This window comes from Carlito syrichta, unplaced genomic scaffold (genome assembly GCF_000164805.1).
Source record: "Carlito syrichta isolate Samal-C Ts95f unplaced genomic scaffold, Tarsius_syrichta-2.0.1 Scaffold316427, whole genome shotgun sequence".
In the NCBI taxonomy this organism is placed as follows: domain Eukaryota; kingdom Metazoa; phylum Chordata; class Mammalia; order Primates; family Tarsiidae; genus Carlito; species Carlito syrichta.
Genome location: NW_007260523.1, coordinates 1826957 through 1844386, shown reverse-complemented (window position 1 = coordinate 1844386; position 17430 = coordinate 1826957). Strand labels below are relative to the sequence as shown.

At 39.9% G+C, this 17430-nt stretch overlaps 1 protein-coding gene across 1 annotated transcript in view; it reads left to right on the top strand.

Annotated features, from left to right (window-relative positions):
- Positions 1 to 1771: 1771 nt before the first annotated feature.
- Positions 1772 to 17430, top strand: part of COLGALT2 (collagen beta(1-O)galactosyltransferase 2) — a 65524-nt gene continuing 49865 nt past the window's right edge. The window contains exon 1 of the mRNA XM_008074432.1: positions 1772 to 1850. The gene's annotated coding sequence lies outside the window, so the exon portion shown is untranslated. The remainder of the gene's footprint in view (positions 1851 to 17430) is intronic.

The following is a 17430-nucleotide window of genomic DNA, read 5'->3' as shown; positions in this document are numbered from 1 at the left end:
AGTATAAATGAAGACACTAAACTTACATATATTAAGGTAATTGAGATATTTTAAGTAAATTGAGATATTAAATGAAAAAATTGTGAAGAAAACCCATAAGGTTTCCTTAGAAAAATAATAATTAAAAAAAATACACACCATTTGGAAACAAACCTGCAAGGTAGTAATATGAGAAATGCTTGAGCCCTTGCTGGTCTGACGTGACTCTGGATTTGCAAGGCTAAGCCTTCACTGGTAGACTGTCCTGCTTGAAGAAAGTTCTAGAAGATGCCTAGGGACTCCGTCCTGTCCCCTGTACCCCCACCCCCAGCTAACTCATGTGGATATGTCTTTTACTCAGTTTAATACATATGTTGTATTCTACTTTGCAAAGGTTTTACTTGAGATTTTTGTTCTTCCATGTTCAGATATTATATATATTTGTAATTGTCATTATAGATTTGGAGTTCAAAAACTTTTGTCAATAAGTTAGATTTTAAAAAATTCTTTGGGAGATTTTTTTTCCCACTGAATCAATGCCTTTTATTGAATTATAAAACTTATTTCTTTTATTGATGAGCTACTTGAAATTTTTTGCTACATAAGTTTGGAGATTTTACGTATTAAAAAGTGATATGTATTCAGTCATAGTTTCTTTCTGATAAATTTATTCTTTTCCTATGCCATTTTTTAGTTTTTGCAACAATACAAATGTAGAAACTGAGGATTAGAAATATAAAGTAATTTAGCTAGGATTAAATAGCTGAAGGACTTCAGAAATCACTTTATTGCAATTCTATCTCAAGTGAGAAACAGGAACAGTCACTTTACAGTTTTCTATTGTTAAAAAGTCTGATTAAATATAAAATCCTTGATTTGATGCAGCTATTTCTTTATTGCTATCCTTAAGACCTCATCATAAGGAAATCTCCGTTCTTTGCTTTTGAAAATTCACCTTTAATTTGCAGGTTAATTAGGCCTGAATCCTGTGTCTGTGACTTACTAGCTTTGTGACTGTTTTCTCATCCACAAGATGGGGAGAATACCTACATTCCCAGGATGCTGTAAAAATTAAAGGAGAAAAATGCGTGTGATTTTACCGAATCCTTGACTTGAGAGCTGCACTGCACCAAAGGGCTTCTGTTATGTCTTCATATAAATAACAGTCTTGACAAAAAATATTGTCTCCTCTTGGATCCTCTACTGAAGAAACCTGGGTCAGTGAGTTCCAGTCTGGCTCTGGTAGTGACTAGTTCCTTCTCTAAACATTATCATGTGAAAATGAAAATAAGAACTTTACCAATGGCATGTTATGAGATAATTTACAAAGGTGACTGAACACTTAGTTGAGAATCTAGGGAAGTGAACTTTGAATGTTGGACACTGTTGGTTTCCTTCTCATGTTTTCTCCAGAAGAACATGGTGGCAGCTAAAGACCAAAGCATGCCTTGGACATGGCTTGACCTGGGGAAGGAAGAGTAGTGAGAACTACCTTTGCCCTGCTTGGTCCTGGGGGAGCCACTGGGCCCTCTTTTGGGTCTGAAAGGGAGGTTTCAGCCTTCTCTCTGCACTGACGGGAGCTGGACTCTGCTTATAACAACGAGTGCCAGTCTCTTGCTGGATTTCTAATTTGGCCTAAAAAACACACCCTAACGAAAGCCAGGAAGAAAAATGACTCTCCTGTTTCCATATTTACCATCGACTGCAATTGTATTTGCCTGAGCTCTGCCCTGGCCAAATGTTTCCTGGGTGCTGCCTTCAAAACAATTGATTCCCCACTTCCTCCTAAACAGGTTATTGGACTCCCCTCAGGTCTTCAGCAGCTCAACGCCAAACAGCACCTGACTCCGTTTCCAGGGCCCACATGAAAGGTAAACTTTCTAGATGTGGACAATGAAACTGAAAGGAAGTGCCCCAAAAGATACGTCCCCATCCTTATCTGATTGTGTGTTTCACTTTTACTGTTAAAGAAAGCACGGTCGAAATATTTGGTGATTTTTTTTTAAAGATGAAGACACCGTTTTTGCATTCAGCTATTTATTTAGAAACCCTTTACTCAGTGTCACCATCAGGCACTGTCCTGGGCTTGAGGATGCCCTGATGAGCCAAAACAAACATATTCCTGCCTTTGTGGAGCCTACGGACCAGAATAGAAGAAATCAATTATTCAATACCATAGAGATAAATGTAGAATTGCAACTCTGAGAAGTACTAGAAAGAAGAGGTATGTAATACCATAAAACATGGTCAGAAGATTTGACCCATTTGAAAAGGTTGAAGAAGGTTTGAGCACCTTGGTAATCTTGAGCCCAGGATCCTTGTCCTATCTTTCAGCATTGCCAGTTGAAATCTGGAGCGGGCTTCTTAAAGGATAGTGTCTCAGTCATTCTTTCCTAAACCCTATTTCTCCATTCACAGTGAAGGCAGAGAACCTTAAGCCAACCTGTTAGAGAAGCGACATGCCAGTTAACTGAAAGTTTTGAGAAACATTAAAGAGTGCAAGGTATCAGTTATTGTTATAAGTCATTCGCTCATCAAGACATTATTGAAAATTATGAGTGCCTGGTTGACTATGTTTTTTCCAGAGGCGCAAAAATGGCCTGTGACCCATGGGGACTCCATGATAACTCAAATGCCCTGTGGCTGCAGCAATTTTCTGATGACATTAAGCCTGCTGATACATCTAGCACTTTCAATACAGAATTACAATTTATCTTCTACCATCTTTAAAAATATTTCCTTCTGCTTTAAACTTCACTCCAAAACACAGTTTCAAAATAAGACTCTTAGAGTAGTGGCTGATGGAACAGTCACAAGTCCAGCTGTGTGACTCACATCTGACTCCAACTCTTACTACCTCTGAGACTTTGGGCATGCTGTGTTGCTTCTCTGGACCTGATTTTTCTCATCTGTTTAATGGAGATAATAAGAATACTGCATCATAGGGTTATTTTGAGGATTGAATGAGATGTTACTAGAGTTCTAGTTTAGTGCCTGGCAGGGAGTGAGTGCTTAGTCGAGGCTTGCTGTCATTGCTCCCCTCCCTGCAAGAGTGTAGTGAGTCATAAACATAGTAGTGACACATTTGTGAACTGTGTATTTGTGCACATTTCCCTCCCCAGTAGCATGTGACAAAGGCACATGGACCCTGGAAATGTTAGGAGCACACAGTGTTCCTTCTCTCTGACAGTAGTTTTCCATAATAGAATTGGGGGGAAAAAATTACCACCAGTATAGCCTCCTGTTTGCCCTGACACCATGACTAAATAAAACAACTCAGAACTCCTCAAAAATATGTCTTGGGACTCTTCAATTTGACAGTGAGTGTGAGAACAGGATATGAGCATGTATCTAACACCTGCGAAAAAGTAATCTTCCCACTCCCCCACCATATAAATAAACCACAAATCAAGTGATTTGGGAAGGCCAAACATCAAACCTCTCAAAGCAGGTAAATTCAAGGCGAACATATTCCTCTCTCTCTTGAGCTGGTCAAGCATGTTGTTACTGGAACCAAGACAACAGGTTTTGGGTAATAGTGATGAACCGGACTGAAATTTTTTGTTAGTCAGAGCCAAGTTCTCATTCTGGGTTACTCTGTGGGAAAACAGCCTTGAATTCAGTTTATAAATGGGACATTTCTCTCTGTTCATGTTTCTAGCCCTACTTTCCCAATGGGGAAACAAGTACTATAGCAGGGAAACATTTAATGTCTTTTTTAATAATAAAAATGCTTTCTATTATTGTTATAGATGTACTGCTTCTTTTAATTAAGTGATAGACCCTTAATAAATATGGCTACCATTATTTTCATTTGTGTCATTAATTTATGCAAGGATTGATTTGTTATCTTAGTCAATCAACAAGTATATACTAAGTGTTTACAATACACCAAGCACAGTTTTTGAATGAGAAATTTGGACACATGGTCTGGGAGGTAAAAAAAAAAAAAAAAGAAGTTATAAAGAATATGAGTTGGAATGTGAGAAATTACACTTTTCCCAGAAAACCCAGCCTTTGCGGAAGCTGAACATGTAAATAAAAATGGAATAATGGAATCAATGAGCCAGCACTCGTGTATTTTGAGCATTTCCTTTGAGGAAGTCAAAGAATAAATTCATGCTAAAGGCAATGCGTATTACAATCCGGGAAAATATATGATTTCAGAGAATTATTCACCAATTCATTTTTTTCAGGCAAGGCAAGGTGCTAGGGGTCCAGGAAGACGGGGCACAGCTGTTCACTACCTCCTGCACTTACCCCATCTCCAACAGCTGCATCATCCCTGAAACCCTGCAGACACTCACCCTCTAAGTCCAAGCCCAACATGTTTACATGTAGTTCCACAAACACATCAGACAGTTTCATACCTCTCTGCCTCCACACGTGTTGTTCCTCCTTCTGGAATGTTCTTCTTTCTACCTTCCCTCAATAGCTGCTCATTCTTCAAGTCCCAGCTCAGGCCTCTCATCCTCCAAGAAGCCTCTAGAAGTTGCTCCCATTGCTTCCACCCACTGTCTCCTCTGTAGCACCTGGAGACCTTGTTACAGATCCACCCTCGCCAACATCATACCTAATTACAGGTATTACTTATACAACTGCCTTTCCTGTTGAACTGTGAGAAACTGAGCATACCTCCACATCAGTGACAAGGGATTGTTTTTCAGCAGATGCTATGATCCCTGGCACAGAGAAGATGCGTAGCCAAGGTGTGTTTAACCGAGATAACTTTGCAGGTGTGGTTATAGTTCTTATTAGGTTAGGCATCTGAAGAGAAAGGAACCAGTCAGCAAGTATTTGATGAGCACATGCTGCTAAGCACTCTTTTAAGCACTAGGGATAGAGCAATGAACAAAAAAGACAAATATCCCTGCTCTCGTGGAGCTCACAGTCTACTCTTTAGGCTGGTGGTCACAGGTTAACTAAAAATTCTATTACTAGGGAAGAAGAGAAGAACTGATATTGAGATAATTAGCAATCTTTGCTGTGCTGTTCTTTCAACTTATCTGTTTCAATGGGTATGTATGTCTTTTATTCTTTTTTTTTTTTTGAGTTGGAGTCTCACTCTGTAGCCCATACTGGAGTGCAGTGGCCACTCCCGGCCACCGCAGCCTCGACCTGCTGGGCTCTGGCGTTCCTTCCGCCTCAGCCTTCCGAGTAGCTGGAATTACAGGCATGCGCTACCACGCCTGGCTGATTTTTTGATTTATTGTAGAGATGAGGTCTCGCTGCCCAGGTGGGTCTCAAACCCGCGGGCTCAGGCAATCCGCTCACCTCAGCCTCCCAAAGGCGTGTGATTACAGGCTGAGCCACCGAGCCCGGCTATGTCTTTTATTCTTAATAGACTGTGGTAATTCTGGTTTTTGTCACCTTAAATGCGCATGTTGAACTTTGCCGCATGTGTCTTAAGAACCTATTTAACAAAGCATTTTATTTCTTATTTGTGTGTGTGTGTGTGTGTCTGTGTGTGTGTGTTGGAGACAGCCAGGGAAAGGCCAACTTACAGAGAAAATGTTCTTAAAAGCTCCTTCACATGTCGTGGCTGTGAGGAACCAACATAATCCAGTAAGCTAGTTAGATGCAGCAGATGTTATTGCCCCATTTTACAGATGGACAAACAAGACTCAGTTCAAGTAAATTCATTATGATTATAGAACTAGTTGTTAGAAGAGCCATATCTGCTGACTTCATACTTTTTATTTGATTAAGAATGTGGTTAAACAGTAGTGTCAAAAACTCAGGACCAATGGGTAACTAAAATATTTACTGTCACTTTTAACTGTAGTTGTTTCCAGAAAGGAACAAATCAAAGTAAATCTTGCTGCATAGGACATGGACATTTCCTTCAGCTTTTTCCTGACCCTCCACCTGAGGGACCACTTTGCCTTCACTGTCACTACATTCAGTCAGTTCTTCTCCTCACCTAGAGCAGCTCCTGGTCGGAGAGTTCTTCTGTCAATGATCGCTCCCTTTAGCAAGCCCAGTCCTTGGGCTATGGCTTTCTCTGTGGTCACACTGGCTCCAGTTCCCCATGACCTCATTTTCAGAGGTTCCATGTTTTGCTGCAGCATTGCCCTGCCAGGCCTGAGGACTGAGTGTTTACATCAGTGGCACGTACCCAGCCCCACCATTAGACAGTGCTGGACTTCCTCTCAGGGTTTAATCATCCGAGTCCTGTTCCAGCTTCTCCACCCAGCTCCTCTGCTGAGACCTGACACTCCTTGTGTACTTCCAGCTGCCCACACGGTCCTGGGACTTTGCTTCTGTTCATCTGCTGTACAGTCAAGATGTTCGTGAAGCAGAGAAAAGGGTCCCTCTCGGCTGTACTAGAACAGAAAACTGAGAAATTAAGAAAAATATATATTCGGGATGAAGTATAAGCGAAAAGAAAAACTTTCTGGGAGTCTCTAAGCCTCAAAATGGGGATAATAACACCTACTTAAGAATTACTTTAAAGATTCAAATTATGTATGTAAAATATGCTTGGAACATAGTAGGTTCTCCATGAGTGACAAAGAATAAAATGAAATACAGTTTGTTCTTTTTTCATAATATTTAAAGTTTTGACAGCCATACTCAAGAGAAATGAAAGTGTGTCCACACACAAACTTATACATGAATATTCAAAGCCATTATCACTCGTAGCAACTAAAAAGTGAAAACACCCAAGTGTCTGTTAACTGATGAATATATAGACAAAATGTGGTGCATCCATAAGTGGGATATTATTTAGCCACAAAAAGAAATGAAGTGCTACAACATGAATGAGTCTTGAAAACATTATGCCAAAAGAAAAAAGTCAGACACAAAAGGCCACCCTTGTGTGATTCCATTTATAAGAAAGATCCTTAGTAGGTGAATCCGTAGGGACAGAAAGCAGAATGGTGGTTACCAGCAGATGGAGGAGTGAGAAGTGGCTGCGAATGGGTACAGATTTATTTTTTAGGTGATAAAAATGATCTGGAATTAGAGCACGGTGGTGGTTGCACAACTCCATAAATATATGAAAAACCACAGAATTTTAGACTTTAAAAGGGTGAATCGCATGTGAGTTATATTTCAATAAAACTGTTATTAAAATAATTTGTGTAGTAGTAATTATGTCTTCATTGTTATGCAGTGAGAGAAGGTACATATGGTGTTTGTGAGGTATACACTTAGACTCACTCCATGGTGCCTGCGTGGTTTTTTTAGTTTCCTTTTTTCCAGTGTTATTGATATGAGACTGGTAGAGAACATTATTTAGACCTTACTCAACCTGTGTGTGTTTGTCTATCCTTTTTACACTGAAGATGCTTTCTGTGTTTGTGAAAACAGTGATGTAATATTATTGCTATCCTCCCAGTCATATTTGAAATATTTAATTACTGAATTATGTGCCTTGAGCATGTGTAGATGAATGGCCCTTGGGTAGTAAGAGCTGAAATAACGTGGACTTTGTGTTGGGCCTATAGTTTCCAGAGATCCCCAACCAGGTTGGAATATGTTCATGACATTTCAGCCTGAAAGACCTTATAGGTTAAAAACAGACTCTTATCTCTAAAACCTAGATAGCTGGCTTTTCTTGGAACAATTGGGAAGTATACATATCTGGGCATACATTCCAGCACTGCTACACTCAAGCAGGGCTTACATGTACCTATTCTCAACAGTCCTCCTCTAATGCCATTTGCTCATACGTGGCCCATCTCACTCCTTTATCTTATCTGTGCTCAGTCTTTGTAGGCCTTCGAGTTGGACAGGAAAAAGTTGCCCTAAAATTATTCATTCATTCATCCAACCTATGATAAGTGCCTATTTTTTATAGTAAAATGTTAAGTACTGAGACACCTCCTGTCCTCAGGGAGAGTCTGGTAATGGAGAAGGAAATAGAATCAGTTAATTATGATACATGAGCAAGTGCAATGTTGGTAGGATAATGATAGATACAGGGTGAAATGTGAGGCATTTGGGGGGTTGGAGAGGCTCAGGGCTCCCAGAGACACTGTCCCTGTATCCTGCTATGTCTTCTCTTTAGTCAGTGCTTGACCGGGGAGGAACATTTAACTAGTACCTCCATGTCTTCAGGGCACATCCAGAAAATAAAGAACAGAGTTGGAAAATCCAATAAGGATGAGAAAAGGGGAAATGAAGAGTGAGTGAAAAAGAGCAGGAAGAAGAATAAATAAGGGACAAATATTAAGAAAAACAGGAAAACGAGGTACTTAGACAAATGAGAAAAATATTTGTCTTGTCTCAGACACTGCTGCTGATATTTTCATAGAATTCCAAGGGTTTTGACTCCAAGGAAAATTATGCTGAAAGCAAACCTAAGCAAAGCTTGTAGGGAGTGGATAAATCTTCCCATTTTTCTTGTTTGGTTTCCTACTGGAACAGTTCCATCCTTTCATTCTGAGATGATCATAGTGATTGTTGATTATCCTTGGCAAGACAGAGAACTTCTAATTTGACAGGAGATTCCTGGGCATCCATTCTCTGCTGGACAAGCGTGGTGGGGAGCCTGGACTGGAGGGTCCGTGGTCTGAAGGAAAAGGACACACTATAATACCCACCATTTGCATAACCTCTCCTCCTCAGCAAGTCATAACCTCTCATCCTCAGCCTTCTTTTCTATAACAGGGGAAATACAAATAATACTTACCTTAATTAATCACAGGCCTCAAAATGGGATAATGTGTGATATAAATATTGAGAAGTTCTTAACACAAGAGAAGAAAAATATAGTTCAGAATCAAAAGTATCAAAAAGTGGCTCGATTATAGTATACTTAATTGAGTTCATCCTGAATTTTATTAAGGTGGTACTGAACTGAGCTTTGGAAATGACTGTTAGTTGGTCAATCAGCCAATTTTATCATTAGGAAAAAATCCTGCCTTTTAGGAATGAAATTGATTAGTTGGTTGATTGCATTTCCAGAATCAAATATTTCTTTTTGCATCATGCTTAGCCAGACTTCAGATGTGTCATGTCCATGATTGTTTCTGGGAGGAAACAGGGCAGGCTGAGGAGGGATGTTGAGGAAGTATAAACATCTATTTCATTGCTGAGGAGTGTTTCATGAGCAGTGAGTTTTTCTGGTTTCTTAGTTTATTAGGAAGAATTGCCACTAATTGGCTTGGTAGGACCTAGAAAAAGGTTTTTGTTGGGAGAAATCCTCAGCCTCCCAATCTGCATTCAGATCTTTAACCATATCCCTATCTAGTCTCCAACCAGCAGAACAGTTCCTGATCGTTAGCCGGTACTCTACCCGGTAACCAGGAAGCAAGAATCAATTGGCATATTTTGCCGAGTGGCTAAGAATGTCTGTCCTGTTGGCAGATCTGCTGCTGGTGAGACTTTCCCTGACATCAGACACAGAAGTGGTGGGACTTGATGACATGACTTTTCTTGAAAATGAATTTCGCCGGGCTCAGTGGCTCAGCCTGTAATCCCGTGCCTTTGGGAGGCTGAGGTGAGTGGATTGCCTGAGGCCGCGGGTTCGAGACCTGCCTGGGCAGCGAGACCTCATCTCTACAATAAATCAAAAAATCAGCCGGGTGTGGTGACACATGCCTGTAGTTCCAGCCACTTGGAAGGCTGAGGCGGAAGGAACGCCGGAGCCCAGCAGGTCGAGGCTGCGGTGGCTGGGAGCGGCCACTGCACTCCAGTCTGGGCGACAGAGTGAGACTCCAACTCAAAAAAATAAAAATAAAATGAAAAAGAAAATGAATTTCACTAATTTCTTCCATAAGTGGAATTTTAATTTTAGGTGGAGCTCTTTATTCTCTACACCAATGAGTCTTCCTTGCTGGATGAATACAAGAGGCATTGAGAGGGTAGTTCAGTGTTTGAAGTTTTGAGATGGAAAATCCACATTCGCCAACTCACTAGTCGTGGTGAGGATTGTCCAGGTGGTGACTAACTTTGTTGTTCATTTCACCGCCATTCCCTCAAGCCTCTGGGGAACATATTTTGCAGTTCCCAGGCAACTGCCATGCTCCTGCCCCACTGACTGTAGTCCTGTTCTGTATTGACAAAGGTCTATCCTTTCTGGGACATGGCAGAGAAGCTGAGGACATTCCCTGAGGCTCAGTGCCAGTGGAATTGATCAGTGTCCTCAATATCTGTGCTCTACCTGCTGCAAGATACAATCTACATCTTTAATATGATTTAATATCTTTATATATGTAATATGGACCCATACTTGCCCATGTGTGTTAAGCCCTAACAACCTCATAGGACTGTGGTAAAAATCAATGAGTCAGTTCTAATTATTTCAAGTTGGCTAGTTGTCTAAGAGGATAGACTTAGGAATGAAAACTAACCTTCTGGAACAAGGAGAAATGTCAGTGTTCTTAGACATTGCCAAATAAATCTCAGTTTTTTTTCTGTCCACAGCCAAGCAGTAAAGCTGTCTCATCCTGCAGACATGTTTATTTATTGGCCTGCTCTTGTGTTCCCTTTCACATAGCAGTAACAATGTACCTGGTGACCAGGGAGCTTCATCAGTCCAGGAGATCCCTACACTACACGTGCTGTTGGTCACATTTCTGCTGTGTGTATAACTTTGTCCTCACTTACTTTTGAATCCAAGACTCGTGGGCCTTTGCTGACTTGCACAGCTATAGAAGAGGAAAAAGGGAAAGCGGAGACTAGAAGCAGAGAAAGAGAGAAAGCAGGTGAGGTGGGCAGCATTAGGGCAAGAAGTGGTCAGGCGGATGCCACACCTGTTTCGACCTGCTCTTCCAGTTCAGGTAGTAGCTCCAAAGAATATGAGAACAGACTTATGGACAGAGAGGAGGCTGGCCATGAGCACTGCAGTCAAATCAGGGTCACAACTCCTCTGAAGTGAGAGAGTTCTCGGTGGCTGACGTGTACCGTGGATCCTAGAGGTAAAGGGAAGTCATTGTCCCTACATGACCTTAAGAAAATTAAATACAGCTCAATAGCTGAGCTCTCCTGGCTGTCTTATCCTGAACCAGGGAAGAGAGAAAAAGCAGAGGTGTTAATTTAAGGGAGAATCCACTCTGGTTGGGAGAATTGAGGCAAAGCCTGAAGAGCCTTAGGCTCTCTGGAGCATGCTCTCCCGGCCAGCTCGTGCTGTGCTTTTACACACTGCGGTTTTCCAGTTTGATTAGTGCCTGTAAATCACTTGTGGATGACCTCTCCAGATGTCCTGCTGTCTGCTCACATCATTTATTTTCTTCAAGGAATCTGTGAGAGATGGCTGTGACCTTTCTGGGTGCCTTTCCTGGTCTGATTGGGAAGATGACAGACCCGAAACAGCACTCATTTTCCACAGGCACTGGAAGGGGCTTTCGGGTTGAGAAGCACCTCAGCTTCTCCTGACAGGGTTCACCCATTCTGGGTTCTCCACCTCCTAGCTTGATGGAAAAATCCACCTCAGCTACAGAGGGTTTTGTGTCTAGTTGCTTGTGGAGTCCTGCAGCAAGACAAGCACCACACTGTTGCCTTGTGCTACAGGGCTCTGAAAATAGAACTGTTAACACCAGCTAGAGGGGGCCTCCAGGGAGCTTGCATCTGGGCCTCTGGTATCTCTTTCTCCAACCCTGTGAATAGCCCAGAATCTGTCATGCTTTTATTATTATGTATTCAAATGGAAACACATTTGTGTCAGATGGATTAAAAGGCAGCAATTAGAAGTGTCTGCCTGGGCCAGGCGCGGTGGCTCATGCTTGTAATCTCAACACTTTGGGAGGCTGAGGCGGGAGGATTGCTTGAGCTCAAGAGTCCAGGAGTTCCAGACCAGCCTAGGCAATGTAATGAGACCGCCTCAGTACAAAAAAATTTAAAAATTAGCCAGGTGTGGTGTCCCCTGCCTGTCGTCCTAACTACTCAGGAGGCTGAGGTGGAAGGATTTCCTGAGCCCAGGAGATGGAGGCTGCGGTGAGCCGTGATAGTGCCACCACACTCCAGCCTGGGTGACAGAGTGAGACCTTGACTCAAAAAAAAACAAAAAAGCATCTGCATGGATTTCTGGTTTTTGCCTTTCAACAGTGGAATGGAGGAGCAGGGCAGTTCGTCTTAAGTGGAGGACTCAAAGCTTCCTTTGTGGTCTGGCGTGGCTGGTCTTCCTCCTCGGGGACTGCATGTGGGAGAGATTGGCCCTGCACATCAAAAGCCAGCATGGATGCATCTTTCTCCCACCACAGCTGGCGCTTCCACAGTTGGAGGAAATGTGTTCATTTCCTTGGAAGCCCGAGAACAAAGAGAATCTTAACAATTTGGGGAAGTAACTGTATAGGTCATATTTTTAACTCAATAAAGAGGGTATTTTAAAATCTGTGCTTCTATTTTTAATTAGACACATGCACCTCTGCATAGTTCAAGCAGCTAACTTCTAAGAATGCTTGTCAGTAGAGGATGCTTAGGCAGGTTTTGAGTTGCTGCACCTGTACACCAGGAACATACATTCCATACAATAAGACCAATCTCGTCAAAGGAATTAGGAAAACTGGCAGGGCGCAGTGGCTTACACCTGTAACCCCAGCACTTTGAGAGGCCGAGGCAGGAGGATTGCTTGAAACCAGGAGTTCAGGACCAGCCTGGGCAACATAGTGAAACCCTGTTTCAAAACAAAAATTTTTTTTTAATTAACTGATAGTACATGCATTTAGTACTGACTACTTGGGAGGCTGAGGCAGGAGGATCACAGAGCTGTGATAATACCACTACACTCCAGCCTGGATGACAGAGCAAGACTTTGTCTAAAAAAATCTTTTTTAAAAAGGAAAATGCATCTATGTAGGGAAGGCAAAGAGAATTAAGCCCTGTGTAATGAAGAAACAACAACCAAGGAAAGAAGTAAATGCTGTAGAAATTCTACTAGACTATTTTTTTGAAGAGACAGGGTCTTGCTACAGACTGTAGCACAATGGCTATTCACAGGTGCAATCATAACACACAACAGCCTCAAGCCTCTGGGCTCAAGCAATCCTCTCCCCTCATCCTGGTACTACACACACATGCCACCATGCCAAATTCTCCTACACTATTCATAAATACTTTAGGAATAACAGAATTCTCCTAACTCTTGGCTTATATTGTAGTCAAGATAGTTTTTTGTTTTGTTTAGTTTTAATTTACTCTTACTTTCTTAATATTTAGAGTGAAGAATAATGTGCATTAGTGCCAATTCCCAGTTTTAGGAATGCTCTCTACATGCGTCTTAACATGAGATCAGTGCTTTGATCTCAGCACTCTTTATGGCTACCTGTTATGCTGCGCTTGGGTAGCTTGTGACCATGTGTCACAGTGGAAGTGACTTTCGCCATCATGCTGCACTTCTCAGCACAATCACAAGCTCGAGGGAGCCTTCCTCCATGTTGCTTTCTGGACCATTTTCTCACCTCTGTCAGTTGTTCAGGGTTCTTACTACCCCATCTTGGTCCTGAGGCACTCAACACTGTTAGCGCCACACAGCAACTCTTTTCCCTTCAAGTGGGCCTGCGGGTCATCCTCCCTCTTAGACCATGTTGTGACAAGAGGACCTGGTTCTCAGCTAACTCCAAGAAGAGACTTGAAAGTAGATCAAGCTGACCATTGGTGTCACCTCTAGTTATTGTGGCTTTAGTTCAAGTGTCTGTTTTTACAAAATAAGGTTTTGAAATATTAGCCACACACCCCTATACCCCGTTTGTCTATATCTTATGACTTAGATTACATAGTTTCAAGTTACTTGGTGTCAAAGAGGAAAAAAACAACAAAGGAAAGCAACCTCCCCCCACCCTCCCTTCTCCCTCCACCTTCTTCCCTCCCTTCCTTCATCCTTTAGTTTCTTTCATTTGATCCTGAACTCGTGCAAGTAAGTTAGTAACATCATGACTCTTCTCTAAATATTTCAGTGTATACCTCCTAAGAGCAAGAGATTCTCCCACATAACCATGCTACTCCTAGTCTAAATTGAGTTCTACTATCCTTTGCTGGGCAGTTTATTTTTTTCTCTTGAATATTCCTGAAAATTCTCTCTCTTAAAGATTTTAATTGTCACTTTGGGGGCAATAGGGACCTCCAAAACTTCAAGTAAGAAGAACAAAAGCCATTGTGGATTAGGTTTAACAAACGCCTATTTGCCGACATTGCCATCTGTGGAGGAAGTAACCACTGCTCACAGCTCTTTATTTGCTTTTGTCAAGACCATACTTCCAGGGGGACCACTGCTACTGCTACTGATAATCCCAATAACTTCTCCTCCCTGAAGAAATAGCCGAGTTGTCAAGAAAAACCTAAGCATTTTTACTCCTTTTTTAAGGATCTCAGACACCTCTCTCTTTCCCTGACTCTTTTCTGGCTTTCCTCCCTCCCTCCTTCCTCCTTCCCTCTTTTCCTTCCTTTCTTCTTACTTTCCTTCATCTTTTCGTTTCTTTCATTTGATGCTTAACTTGTGCAAGTAAATATCATGACACGGCACTGCTCTCTAAATACTTCAGCATATCCTTCTATGAGCAAGAGATTCTTCTGTATAACCACAGTGCCATTATCACTTTCAAGAAGTTTAATGTTGGTACAAGATTCTCTAACACCAAGATGAGACTCTAATTTCCCGGAAAGTTCGAATAATGGTCTTTAAACTAGGATCAGATGAAAGATTATACATTTCATTTAGTGGTCATATCTCTTTGATCTCATTTAATTTATGATGATTCCCATTTTTTGTTTTTCATGTTGTTGGTATTTTTTAATATTATACCAGTTGTTTGATGACTTGTCCAATAGTTTTGATTTGTCTAGTTATCTTCTTTTGATTCTATTCAAGTTAAACATTTTTAGCAAGAGTATCACATAGTTAATCTTGTGTTCTCAGGGTATCATATCAAGAAATACTTGATGTCAGTTTGTCTCATAATTGATGATAGGCAATATTCAGTTAGAGCACTTGATTAAGATGGTATCCATCAGACTTCGCCATTGCAAAACTATACTTCTCCCTTTGTAATTAATAAATAATCTGTGGAGTGATCTTATGAGACTCGATATCCTGTTTGTCAAGAACCTTCTATTGAATGGTTTAATATCCATTGATAATTTTGCCATAATCAATTATCATATTGGTGATTGTAAAATAGTGGTTTTTATAATTCTATCATTTATTCTACATTTTAAAAAATTCTTCTCTAAAGAAATGTCTTCCCTTCTCCTGCCTTTTTAAATTCTAATATCACTATGATATTAGAACTCTTGCATTCTTTGTATTCAGTGTATTGAAACTCATTACTGTATTTTTTTTTTTTTTTATGCTCAGATGGACTTATATTTATCCAGTGAATGTCCTTCAAACTGGCTCTTGTGTCCTTCTGACATAGTTTCATCAATCTTTGAGCACTTCCATACTCTCCGGAACAATCAGATGTTCAGAATTATCTTCTCTCTTCCTTACAAACCTGGGATTAGCCATTTCTCCAAGGAACCCTGTTCCTTGTACTGGGGAATGGTATTTAGAAACCGAGATCTGAACTTAGATATACTTCTTGTCACTGGAATATCATTGCTTTAGTGGACAGCATTAGGAAATGTATGTATTTTTAAATTCTGAGTCTGTAGCAGTACTTCCAATTTCATTGTAACACCGTATATCTCTTCCTTTCTTTCCCCAGTTCCATGTTTGTATCTTTCTAATCTGGCTGTGGGAACCTTGGTTCTAAAGTATTCACGTGTTCCATAAAACACACAAAATAATTGTGAATTTCTACACCAATATGACCACCAACAAAAACTCTGCTAAATACAATTTAAAATTTCTTTGAAGTTATTTTTCTTAAAATGTATCCCGCTGGGAATATATATTCAGAGTACTGTGTTCAAAAGTTTCTTGGATTTCGTTTTCACATGTGGTTATGGTAACAATTTTATTCGGTTTTGTTCATATTTAATTTCAGGATTTTTTCTATGATTGTTGACTTAATTTTAATTTTTGAACATATAAAATATTAATATGCTTTTCAAAAGTTAAAACCATATGAAAGATACTCAGAAAATTGTCACTCTCTTCCCTATGCCTCCAGAATTTTTCCTGAATTTTTCTATGATTGTTGACTTAATTTTCATTTTTGAACATGGAAAATGTTCATATATTTTTCAAAGATTAAAACCATATAAAAGATTTACTCAGGAATTCTCACTATCTTCCCTATACCTTCCACCCCATTTCCATGTTCTCACTTTTGTTATCAGAGTTATGACTTTCTTGTTTATCTTTTTTCTTGTATGTTTTTTATTTTTATTTTTATTTTAAGAAAATTAAAAGATATAATTTTCTTCTTTCTTAAACAAAAAGTAGCATAGTATATATTTCTTGCAACTTGTTTGTTCATTTATCCTGAAATCATTCCATATTAGTTCATAGAGATTTTTTTCTTTTTTTCTTCTTTTTTTTTAACAGCTGTGTGGTAGTTCAATCAGTTGTGTTCAGTGGTTTATTTAAGTGGCCTGTCATGAATGGATCTTTAGGTTGTTTCCAATATTTTGCCATTATGATCAATACCACACTGAATAAGCTTGTGCATTTTTTGAAGTTACTTGGATGTTTATATTCAGGGTAAATTTACAGAAGTGGAATTTCTGGATCAAAGGATAAATGCAAAGGTCATTATGTTAGACAGTTGCCAGTTGAGCCTCCATAGATCATTCCATTAGGCACTTCACCAGCAGTGTACGAAGGTGCCATTTTCATGAAGCCTTCCTAAGAGAGGGTATGACCAAGCTTTTGAATTCTTGCCAATCTGATAGGTAGGAAATGTAACTCAGTGCAGATTTCATTTGCATTTCTTTAATCATGACTGAATCTGAGCATTTTTTGATATGCGTTAAAAGATCTATTTGTCAATAGTTGCGTGTGTTTGTGTGTACCTTCATTAGGTTTAGACTTCTATATTGTACTTGAATTATTGGAAAAACTTAGAATTTTCATTTTTTTCCTACCCTCTGGAGAACAAGCTATATAGCACTAGGAATATCTAGTGTGAGATTTAGTAGAATTCTCTTGTGAAACCTTATCTGGGCACTGTGTTCTCTTTATTCTCTTTATTTTTTTCACAGAAATATTTCCTTTAAGTATTAAATTTCTGCTGTAGTCAATTTTGTTAACAAGCATTTTTCTAGAAAATATTCCATTATATCTACAGAGGTTGCAAAAAATGTATACACATTTTAATAAAGGAAAAAAGTATATTAAAATTATAGATGAATACAAGTTACAAAATGACTTCTGCAATTACAAAAAGTACTCAAAGTGGTTATCATCAGTGTCCATACACTACTGATTATGGTGGAAAAAAAAAAAAGAAATTCATAGATAACATCTTTTAAAATGTGCGTGCATTTTTTGGCACCCCTGGTAGTTTTCAAATCTATTCCTCATTGAGTTGTGCAAAGTAGTTGCTTATAAGTTTCTAACATTTTTCTTTCCATTCATCTCATTCCCCATCCTTGTTATTTCTTATTTTTTTATATTTG